Consider the following 12243-nt stretch of genomic DNA (forward strand, 5'->3'; position numbering starts at 1 on the left):
AGATAATGGGGGCGAGTCATGTTACAGACTCGCCTGCTACGTCTTGTTCCTTGCTCGGCCTCGCCGAGATGGGGGAGGGGGTCCCTCCCGCCTCCCCGCCGGCTCGGCCTCGTGCTAACATGATAGTGCACACGTTTGACAGGCGCAGTCCGATAATTTTTGTTTCCCACTCCCACGCACCCACACACCCGAAGATAAATAATGGGGGCAAGTCGATACAATGAAGATGTGTCAGTACAACGACGCCGATCGGTGCAGTGCTGGTTTCCCCCTAGAAAGATAGATAATAGGGGCAAGTCCATACAAGGAAGATGTGTCAGTACAACTATGCCCCTCAATGCAGTGCTGGTTTCCCCCCTAAAAAGATAGATAATGGGGGCAAGTCATGTTACGGACTCGCCTCCGCTCGCGACGCCGCGGCACGCCGCGTCATTTCCTGCTACGGCTCGTTCCTGGCTCTGCCTCGCCGGGATGGGGGAGGGTGGTCCCGACCCCCCTCCCCACCGGCTCAGCCTCGCACTAACGTGGAAGTGCGCTTATTTGACAGGCACAATGTGGTTATTCTGTTTCCCACCCCCACACACCCACACCCCCTATAATAGATAGTGGGGGCAAGTCGACACAAGGAAGATATGTCAGTACAAATATGCCCCTCGGTGCGGTGCTGCTTCCCCCCCCCCTAAAAAGATAGATAATGGGGGCAAGTCCATACAAGAAAGAAGTGTTAGTGAAACTATACCCCTTGGTGCGGCGCTGGTTTTCTGCCTAAAAAGATAGATAATGGGGGCGAGTCATGTTACAGACTCGCCTGCTACGTCTTGTTCCTTGCTCGGCCTCGTCGGGATGGGGGAGGGGGTCCCTCCCGCCTCCCCGCCGGCTCGGCCTCGTGCTAACATGACAGTGCACACGGTTGACAGGCGCAGTGCGATAATTTTTGTTTCCCACTCCCATGCACCCACACACCCTAAGATAGATAATGGGGGCAAGTCGATACAATAAAGATGTGTCAGTACAACAACGCCGATCGGTGCAGTGCTGGTTTTTCCCCTAAAAAGATAGATAATGGGGGCAAGTCCATACAAGGAAGATGTGTCAGTACAACTATGCCCATCAATGCAGTGCTGGTTTTCCCCCTAAAATGATAGATAATGGGGGCAAGTCATGTTACGGACTCGCCTCCAATCGCGACGCCGCGACACGCCGCGTCATTTCCTGCTACGACTCGTTCCTGGCTCGGCCTCGCCGGGATGGGGGAGGGTGGTCCTGACCCCCGTCCCCACCGGCTCGGCCTCGCGCTAATGCGGCAGTGCGCTTATTTGACAGGCGCAATGTGGTTATTCTGTTTCCCACCCCCACGCACACACGCCCCCTAAGATAGATAATGGGGGCAAGTCCACACAAGAAAGATATGTCAGTACAACTATGCCCCTCGGTGCGGTGCTGGTTTCCCCCCTAAAAAGATAGATAATGGAGGCAAGTCCATACAAGGAACAAGTGTCTATGCAACTATACCCCTCGGTGCGGTGCTGGTTTTCCCCCTAAAAAGATAGATAATGGGGGCGAGTCATGTTACAGACTCACCTGCAACGTCTCGTTCCTTGCTCGGCCTCACCGGGATGTGGGAGGGGGTCCTTCCCCCCTCCCCCCTGGCTCGGCCTCAGGCTAACATGGCAGTGCGCTCGTTTGACAGGTGCTGTGCGATTATTCTGTTTCCCACCCCCACGCACCCATACCCCCTAAGATAGATAATGGGGGAAAGTCGATACAATGTTTCAGTACAATGACGCCCCTCGTTGTAGTGCTGGTTTGCCCCCTAAAAACATCGATAATGGGGGCTAGTCCATACAAGGAAGATGTGTCAGTGCAATTATGCCCATTGGTGCGGTGTTGGTTTTCCCCCTAAAAAGATAGATAATGGTGGCAAGCCATGTTATGGACTCGCCTCTGCATGTGATGTCGCGGTACGCCGCGTCGTCGCCTGCTACGTCTCATTCCTGGCTCGGCCTCACGAGGACGTTGGAGGGGGGTCCTGACCCCCTCCCCCCCCGGCTCGACCTCCCACTAATGCTGAAGTGCGCTCGTTTGACAGATGCAGTGCAGTTATTCTGTTTCCCAGCCCCACGCACCCACACCCCCTAAGATAGATAATTGGGCAAGTCCATACAAGGAAGATATGTCAGTACAACTATGCCCCTCGGTGCAATGCTAGTTTTTCCCCTAAAAAGATTGATAATGGGGGCAAGTCCATAGAAGGAAGATGTGTCAGTACAACTATGCCCCTCGGTGCAGTGCTGGTTTCCCCCCTAAAAAGATAGATAATGGGGGCAAGTCCATACAAGGAAGATGTTTCAGTACAACTATGCCCCTCGGTGCAGTGTTAGTTTTCCCCCTAAAAAGATAGATAATGGGGGCAAGTCATGTTACGGACTCGCCTCCGCATGTGACGCCGCGGCATGCCACATCGTTGGCTACTATGGCTCGTTCCTGGCTCGGCCTCGCCAGGATGGGGGAGGGGGGTCCCGACCCCGCCCCCCCCTGCTGGCTCGGCCTCGAGCTAACGCGGCAGTGCGCTTGTTTGACAGGCGAAGTGAGGTTAATCTATTTCCCACCCCCATGCACTCACACCCCCTAATATAGATAATGGGGGCAAGTCCATACAAGGAAGATATGTCTGTACAACTATGCACCTAAGTGCGGTGCTGGTTTCCCCCCTAAAAAGATAGATAATGGGGGCAAGTCCATACAACAAAAAAGATAGATAATGTGGGCAAGTCCAAAAAAGGAAGATGTGTCAGTGCTGGTTTTTCATCCATATGTAGCTGCTAGAAAAATAGCAAGTACTACCACAGAAACGTTAAGAAGCATCAACACAGACTTATATTGGTCACTGGCAGACTAAGAATGACAGTACTAGTACACTTGAATGGACAGTATAGATTATACTAATATAAAAAGTAGAAAGAAGCATCAGTTCACAATCCCTCAAAAATAAATCTCAAACTAAGCACAGAAATGCTACTTCAAATGAACTCTCAGTACAACTTAGTTTACACGCAAGTACTATAGTGCTAAAAAATAGTACCAGAAGACCCTTGAGAAACAATCACAACAACAAACAAAAAAACAAGGCAAAAACTCACTGAAAAAAGAACAATTCAAGAAAACTCACAAGAACTACAATAAAAGTATCAGTCCATATTACTGGTGGAGTCAAGTACTAGATTCAAACCAAAAAAATTTGACCGCCCGAAGATAGGCAGGCCCTAACATAGGTAGACACTTGAACTCGAGCCCACGGCGAAACTGTTGGCGAATCCCTAGTAGTCGGCACAACGCAGGGCCAGCCGACTAGAGCCCACAGGTCATGACAGAGAGCGAGCGCCGTGTATAAGCTCTAACGTATGTATTCGGAGGAGTTTGACTAGTAAGACTCAGCAGCGATTATAAAAAGGTCGAGACCCCCGCGGTTGGGACTAAATGCATACTGCATGCACGCGCGGCACTGCACAGCCGCGCGGAAGACCTATTTGGGCCGAAAACAATGGCTCCGGGGGACGTCCCAATACAGGAGTGCGACCCAATACGAAATTCCTACAGATCACGCAAGAACCAAATTAAATGGGACAAATGCAGATAATTTAGAAATAACCCTCATAAAATATTTTGTTCAAAAAAAAAGAATGTAGAAAAGTTCAAACTTCATTGTAAAAGAATAAATAAATTAAACAAAAATTACTTTTTTTGAAAGATAACTATATAAAAGGATACTTCAACGTAGAATATTGTAACAAAAATTTCAGAAACAAAATTTTAAAAAGTTCAACAACTAAAATTGGAAAGGTTCAAGTAATTTAGTAATGTGCAGGAAGATTAAATTCTTTTTATTTCAGAAAATACTAGAACTATCAATATTCAACTAAAAAATTAAATTGTGCTCTAAATTCCTGTTAATAGTAAGAAAAAATGCTCTACAACAAACGAAAGCGGTTGGCCATTGACATCGAAAAATAGTTCAGTCTTATCATTAACAACATGCAAGTTCAACAAACTCAACTCAAGGGGTCCTACATCCATCATCATTGTATATTTTTCGTGTGCGAGCTATGTACATGAAAATATTTCAGTATTAACAAAGGATGCACATCAGTTCAACTACAATTGTTCCAATTCAAATATAAAAAATACAAAAATAAAACAGTTGTGCTTCAGCCAAAATAGGAAGCATTACATTAAAAAATATCGCATACAATAACATACGAACAAATTGTTTCAAACCATCTTGTAATAACATAGAATTCAACCATCTCACATGCATTGTTTAAGAAAATATTGCAACATAATCAAACGCACACAAATCTCACAACTAGCGTCATTTGCCACCATTTAAACCTACATCACATAAATTCCGAACATCAGATAGTCATGTTCCCTAGAGAACATAACCATAACCACATCTCCATCAGACTCTGCCACAAACTCCTTCCACCCAGAAGTTAGGTTGATCCAACCATCAAAGTCGATGTTGTAGGCAATTTCCATCAACTGATACCCGTTTTTGTCTGAAGTCTCCATCTTCAGTATGCCCGAACTAAGAGCAACAATCCTGATTCTGGGTGATATTTTCTGCAAATTGGCATGGGAGTAGGAAATAAAGTGAACACCTGACATAACTGAATATTTGCACAGATCAAGCAACTGTTGCATAGCAAAGTAAAAACAAACTGAACCAAAACAAAAACACCAAACTAACTAGTGATATGTCCTCACTGAAGTGAAGAAATATACATATCAATACCCCTACAGTAAAACATCTGACAAGAACAGAACAACGATTATACAAAAAGGGATAAATACTATTAACTAGTGAACAAGTACACGCACAAATCCCTACTATTAACTTCTGACAAAACCAAAAAAAATTATACACAAACTATTGATAAAACTAAACCACAGATACAGTCCATGGGAATCAAAATGAGACCTATAAAAGAAGAAAATGAAAGCACATACGCATGATTCCTCCAAGTCCCCAACCTTCAGGCGACAAACATAGGGAGCACGAATCCCATGGTTGATGTACAACAGCGATGAAAGTTGCCCACGGCGCTGACTCTCAGTGAGCTCCAGACTAGATTCGTACACACAACCATCAGCTACTCACTCCATCTTGTGAGACACCCGCATGAAAAATCCTCCATGGGAAACACAGGAAAAGAGAAGAAAATAATAGACACAAGAGGGAGGAACCTAGATCTGATTCTGGAAGAAGGAAGAAAAAGGAGGGGGAAACAAAGCCACACACCACACATAGATGGATAGAATTTATACCCAACAAGACTCGCAGATTATAAAAATATTAAATAGGTAGGTGGGAAGCTAGCTGGTAGAAAATAGTTATTATACAAGTCATACAACATTGACCACAAAACAGTTCAACTTCAGATACAGCAACAATTCAAAATAATTATGGGAGAGCACATACGGTAGGAGTTCAAAGTGCACATACCAACATATCTAGATAAAACAACTGATTCAGAGGTAGAGAGATGAATTCATTTAGTCATTCAACCATCTGCTCTCTCACAACACAATCTTAAAAATATAAAAATTCAATACTTCAGTCATAACGATCACAAAAACGACGCCATTTGGACCTGGTGGATGGATGTGCAGCCGTGGCTGCTCTCACCCTAGCCCACTTGATGATCTGTATATGGTTCCTTCCCCTGCCATTTGGGAAAAGTAGCTGTAGTTCATTGGAGTTACAAGTATCCATCACCTGGAAGGCAAGGCGTTTGTTGAACTCTGTCTCCACTTCCTCCTCGGCAGCAAGTTGTGACCTCTGCCTCCGCCTACGCCTCCTCCTCCTCCTCCGCTCTGCTATTGCAGACCTCACATCGACAACATCCCCCTCCTCCTATGTGACCTCTCTCAGCTCAAGATCCATCTGGCTTTTCTATTGTGGAAACTGCTGGAGTGAAAGTGACAGAGGGCAGGGGCTTTATCTTCAAAGTGCAGATGGTTGGGTAGGCAGCCAGTAGAAAGTACTTACTCTGATGTCAACGCACAATAATACAACTTTAACACACAGTAGTCCAACTACACATACGACAACCATTCAAACAACATAGAAAAACGTGAAACTTAATTACACCGTTTGACCAGATTACAAGAAATCATAGGCTACAGTCAACCACCATACACCACCTCCGCCAACGACCAAATCACATTGGAATCCGGGGTAGAAATAACTCAAGAAGAAAAATTGTCAACTCTAATCTATTCATACAATCCTGATATTTTTCCCACCAATGCGAATTCGAAAACAAAACATCAGAAAAAGAAGAATACACTTGCATGGCGGCCATGGCCAATGACCAAGAATAGCAAAACTTCTCATCAGAGATTACAGAAAAAGAATCTCCAAAAACTCTAACCCACCGATCATTATCACATCCCCATACCACATAAAACGACATGCAGACGTAAAATCCACGGCTACGAACACCATGGTAAACACCAACGCCCGGAACACCTCCGCCGCCAAATGCCCATGCAGTCACCTCTCATGATTAGAGATCGGAAAACACGACCAGGTGAGTGCAAACGCGTGCGGAACCCCGTACATGTCTCCTCTGGCAACGAATGGCCCGCAGCACCACGACGAAGAACCCTCGGAAGCTCCTAGTTGAATCCCCTGTTTTCATTTGTCCAAGACGCAGGAGGATCAGTTCAGGTAGCAAACCGTGTATGTCCAACCTATCAATAACGTCAGTTCAAGTAGGGTAACATAATAATATTCTGTTACGCGAAACATAATGGCCCAGATGTATATATATATATAGGACAACACTATTCTAATCTCAGGACTAGAATAGTTATTTGGATCACAGGAGCCCTATATACGGCCCGAAGCCACGTTCCTGAACATCCACGAACTGCTGGCCCGTCCCGACAGGATCCACCCGGTCCCAGATCCCAATCGAGCCACCTCTCCCTAGCCCCCCTCCACGCCGCTCCTCCCCTCGATCACCGGCCTTCATCGTGATTCACCGCCGAACTATGTCGGGTCCAGTGCCTCCCCTCCTTCTCCAGCTCCTGGACGATCGGATATAGCTCCCCCCTCCTTCGCCACTGTCGGGGATAACTGATCCACGAACACCTATGGGGCCGGCGGACCGGGCCCCTTTTGGTTCGGCGGGGGGCGAAGATCGCGCGAAGTGCAGATCGAGGCGAGGCACCAGAGCGGTTTACCCAGCTTCGGAGCTCTCCGGAGAGATAACACTCCTACTGCTGCTTGTCTAGTTCTATTATCTGGTGTTCTTGCTCTCGAGCGAGAGAGTGATGTGTTTTCTAGGCTACGAATGAATCGAAGCAAAGCTGTCCAAACCTCCGAACCTCCGACCCCCCTCTACGTTGCGCATGGGCCTCCTTTTATATGCTAAAGGGGTCACCGACAGGTGGTAGCGCAGAGGAGGGTAAAAACGTAAAAAGCGAGGTAGTTGATACAGTTGTTTGTACAGTGCACCCTACCTAACCTTAATGGCAGGGGACAAGGGCATTAAATGCCCGTATGAGTCGCCCGAACAGTACAGAAAAGGACCGTTAGGGGCATCACCATTCGCCACGATGGAGATCTTGTCAGCTTCGCATGCCACTGCGCACCGCTGGCTACACAGCCTCCCGCCACGCGCGCCCGGAGAGGCCCCCAGAGCGACACGTTGGTGGATGCGCTGGAGCATGGGCGCAGAGTGGCCGCTTGCCGCGGCTAGCGCCTTGCCGCTGTTGTTATCTTGCCGGGTCCAGAAGCTCGTCGCTCACCGGGCCCCGGGGTACCTTGTTTAGTCTTCCCGGCAAGCTCCTCTTGCCGGGGGCTTGCTGCCTTGCCGGAGCGCGTGGCGCGTCGCGGCAAGTTCCTTGGAGCGCCTTGGTTGGCCTTCCCGGCAAGCTCCTCTTGCCGGGGTCTTGTCTCCTTAGCTTAAATACTTTGTTCTTGGAAGGCTCCAAGGGAACCTTGGGGGATCTTGGCGTTTGCCTGGCAAGCCTTTGCCGCGGGGTGCTGCAACTGCCCGTGCACAAGTTCGGGGTACTAGGGTACCCCTCTTCTAGTACACGGACAGGAGCCCCCGGGCCTGGGCCAGACACGGTGCCGAGCGCTGTTGGGCCAGGCCTAAGACAGGGCACGGGCACACGCGGGCTGGGCCACGCCAAATCTTGTTCCGTATCCACCGCACTCTCCCATAACGGCACGCGTTGAATGCGGCATCGTGGGAGAGATCGTGGGTGGTTGTTTATTTGGAAGGCCGAAACGTCTGCCCCGTCCATCTTTATAAGAAGAGGAAACAGGGGCAGTTCGTTCCCCCTTGCTGGTTGCTGCTACTCCTTCTTCACAAACTCCGCCGCTCCCCCCTTCTTCTCGAAGCCGAGAGAGCAGCGCTCCGCCCCCCCCCCCATTGCCACCAGCATCACCACGCCGTCGACCTTCTCCACCACCTCCGCCATGGCCCCGAAAGCCGACAAGGGAAAGGGTGTGAAGTCGGCTGAGGCGCAGCGGCTCGCGGCGCTGCGGAAGGAGCAGGCGATCTTCACCCCCCAGCTCGGCGTGCAGGAGCTGAGGGAGTACTTCTACCTCTTTTGGGCGACGGAGACGCGTGCGTATCCGCGCACGAGGGTACTCCCGGCCACTGCCTCGGAGTCGGCTCCAAATGGGTACCCGTTCTTCCCGCTATTCTTCTATTGTGGGCTCTGCCCGCCCTTCTCGGAGTTCTTCTGTGATATTATGAACAAATATGGCTTCCGCCTCCTTGACTTCACCCCCAATGTTGTCCTGACCATGGCAGTTTTCGCACACTTGTGTGAAAACTTTGTCGGAGTCCACCCTAGTGTTGCCCTTTTCCGCCACTTCTTCATACCTCAGGTAGAGAGAGGAGAGCCGCTTGCCGGAGGGATTGCCTGGGTCTCGAGAGTCGGCAAGAAAGAGGCGTACTTGGAGGGTGAGCTTCGCAGCAAGTTGGAGGAGTGGAGAGCGGAGTGGTGTTGGATCGTCGAGGAGGATCCGCAGCCCTTCACCACTGTGTGCCAAACTCCAATAGTGCGCGGCAATGACTGGAGCAACGTGGCCCCGGAAGACGAGAGGCTGAAGATCGCGATCACTAGGATTCTTCGCCTCAGGCTTGCCGGGCTCACCGTAGGTGCTGTCGGGGCAGATTTCCTCCGCCGCTGCATTGCCCCCCTGCAGGAGAGGAGGAAGCCCGCCTGGGAATTCAAGAATTCGGCGGACATCATGAGGTTGCGGCCGGGCCTCAACTAAAACTTCACTGTCTTGGAGTTGGACGCAATGCTCTTGGAATTCTTCAAACGCGACCCCCAGCACCCATTCGCATTGCCGAGGGGCGTAGTTCCTTTGTGCAATAACTCTTCGCTTGACCGGATCCGCGCCATGATGTCGTTGTGCGATTCACACGGCATCGTCCCAACTTGGCAAGAGCCTGCGGATGACGTTGTGCGAGCGTTCTTCGACACCTTGGAGGAAGTGCCGGTCCGTGCCGACGAGCAGAAGAGCCTCACCCGTGACACCACCGACGAGGAGCTGCAGCTCATCGCTACTAGGGCGGAAGAGGCTGCGGCCGCAGCTGCTGCGGGTGTGTTTGCGTTTACTATGGAGGAAGCGGAGGCTGCAGAGGCGGCAAACCTTGCCGAACGCGCGGAGTTCATGGGCGAGGAGGAGCCTGCCGGTTCCGAAGCCGAGTCGAGCGAGGCCGGCGAGGAGGACGCTGAGCCTTCAGAGAGCTTGCCGCAGGCGGAGCCCCCAGCCCCGCCAAGGAGGCGCCTTCGCAGGGCCGGGGACGCAGCGGGGCGGCAGCCGGCTCCTCAGCCACCGAGCCGCGCGATGCGCTCTACCGCGGCAAGCAATGTTGCCGCGGGAGCGCCTCACGCAACAGCGGCAACTGGAGCGGGATCTTCCCGGGCCACTACCACTGCCCCCGCCAAGCGGGCAAGGGATCCTACTCCTCCACCTCGCTGCACCGGAGGAGGGCCGGACTTCGATCTCTCCGCGCTCAGCTCCGACGAGGAGGAAGAACACTGGCCCAGAGAGCGGCGAAGAGGGCCAAGGCCGCGGTGATCGTCATCGAGGATGACCCCATCGTGTCTGTAGGAGGTGGGCCCGAGACCACCTTGACGGACCCGGCAATTACCCCTCGGGGCAGCCCCCAGCGCAGCCCCCAGCGTAAGTTCATAGTTTATCCTTCTGCTGCCGGGCGCGCTTGAGTGCTTTTTCCTTTGTTGATATCTTGCTTGTTGACTTGTGCAGGAGCAGAGCAGCCTCATCAGGAGCGCCCGGAGGCCGGTCCCGAAGTGCCACCTGCTTCGAGTGCGCCGCCAAGGGAGGAGTCCCCGGCAAGGGAGCGCCCTCCGGCAAGGGGGAACTCTCCGGCAAGGGACGGCACTGCTGATCCTGCGGCGACCGAGGCCGCAACTGAAGATCTTGGCGCAGGTAATCCACTTGCCCAGAAACTTTCCCTTGGGTTCTGCTTCTTCCGTTTATCCTTTCTTGGAATTTTGATTGATTTTCCTCCCTTCTTCGTTCTTCAGACCCATCTACGGTTGAGCCAATGGAGACAGAGGGCACCGGCGAGGGAGGTGCCGGTGCTGATGAGACCGCCGGCGAGGAGGCCGCCGGGGCTGCTGCTGCGGAAGCCGGCGAGGGGTCGGGCGATCGCATTGACGACCCTGAGGCCGTAGGAGCGCCGGGCGCTGCACCGACCGCCAAACCCTCTGCCGCTTCTGCGGAGCCGGGCTCCGAGGGGCCCCAGCCCGGCGCCTACTTGCAGGCCGGTGACAATATCTTCATCAAGCTACCCTGGGCGTCCAGCTCCAGGGCGCCGGTCGAGGGGGAGACTTTTGATGGGGAGGTGCTCGCCTCTGCTGGACTGTCATTGGTTGAAGCGCCCGGCAGCAGCAGCGACGAGCCTAAGGAGGAGCGGCTGCTGCGGAAGCTGCTGTCACTCTACCACACCCGGCAAGCCAAGCTGGCTTCCCGGGAAGCGCTTGTCGCGAAGGCGGGAGTTGACATGGAAAAGCGCGCGGAGGAGCTCCGGGGCAAAAATCAAGAAGCTCTCCAGTCCCTGGCGCAGGAGCGGGAGCGAGTCGATGAGGAGCGCACGGCCTTTCTTCTCGAGAAGGCCGAGGCTGAAGAGGAACAAAGGCTGGCTGCCGAGAAGCAGTCCGCGCGAGAAGGTGAACTAGTGCAGTAGAAGGCCCACCTCGACAGCTACGAGGAAGAGCTTGCCGAGCGCGAGCGAGCACTTGGCAGGGCGCTCAAGGAGGCAAAGGATGCCGCGGCAACTGCAGAGGCCGCCAAGAAAGAGCTAGAGGAGAAGGTGGCGCAGCTGGAGGCCGACATTGGGAAGAGCAGCGAGGAGCTTGCCGCGCTCAAGCGTGAGCGCGAGAAGGATGCTGCCGCCCACGGTGAGCTGCAAGGCCTTCTCGCTGAGAGGGGCAAGGAGCTCAGCACCGCCAAGGATTCCAAAGCAGACCTGGAGCTGAAGCTGGCCACGCTGACGCAGACGCTGGAGGCCGCTAAGGAGAGGGAGAAGACCTTGGCGGAGAAGGTCAAGGCTGACGCGGCGCTGCTGGAGAGCATTGCAGTTACCCAGAACTCGTTCACAGACACAGTGGAGCACTGGACCGAGGGTCTGGTGAACACTACCACAGTCATCAACGAGGAGCTGGCGCAGCTGGGGATGGAGGACTTTGGGTATCGTTCCGACGAGAGTCTTCAACCCAGCGCCAAGCTCAGCCTATTCTTCAAGGGCGTGGCGACGGCACTCCAGCGGCTCCGGGAGAGGATCCCGAAGCAGCTGCCCGACGAATCGCGCAAAATCTGCGCCGGGGTTCTCCAGAAGGTGCTGATGAAGGTAGCCTTCCGCAATCCAGGCCTCAGCTTCACCAACGTCCTCAGGTCCTTGCTGCCTGACGCCGATCTGGATGCACTCAAGGCCCTTGTCGCACCCATTGTGGACAAGGTGAGTGAGATCAAGAGAGTCGAGGGCGGACGCGTAGATTAGGACGCCCATTCCTTCTTTTCCCTTGTCGCTGCTGATCATGTTATGAAAACAGTCTGTTAGAGCTGCGACAAGTTATCTTGTAATATAACTTTATTTCTGTTATCGATTGCAATGTTATTTCCTCTACTAGATTCCTTCCTTTGTATGTTTTCACCCTACGCTTCTAGGGAACTTG

Source organism: Triticum aestivum, chromosome 4B (assembly GCF_018294505.1).
Source record: "Triticum aestivum cultivar Chinese Spring chromosome 4B, IWGSC CS RefSeq v2.1, whole genome shotgun sequence".
Classification (NCBI taxonomy): domain Eukaryota; kingdom Viridiplantae; phylum Streptophyta; class Magnoliopsida; order Poales; family Poaceae; genus Triticum; species Triticum aestivum.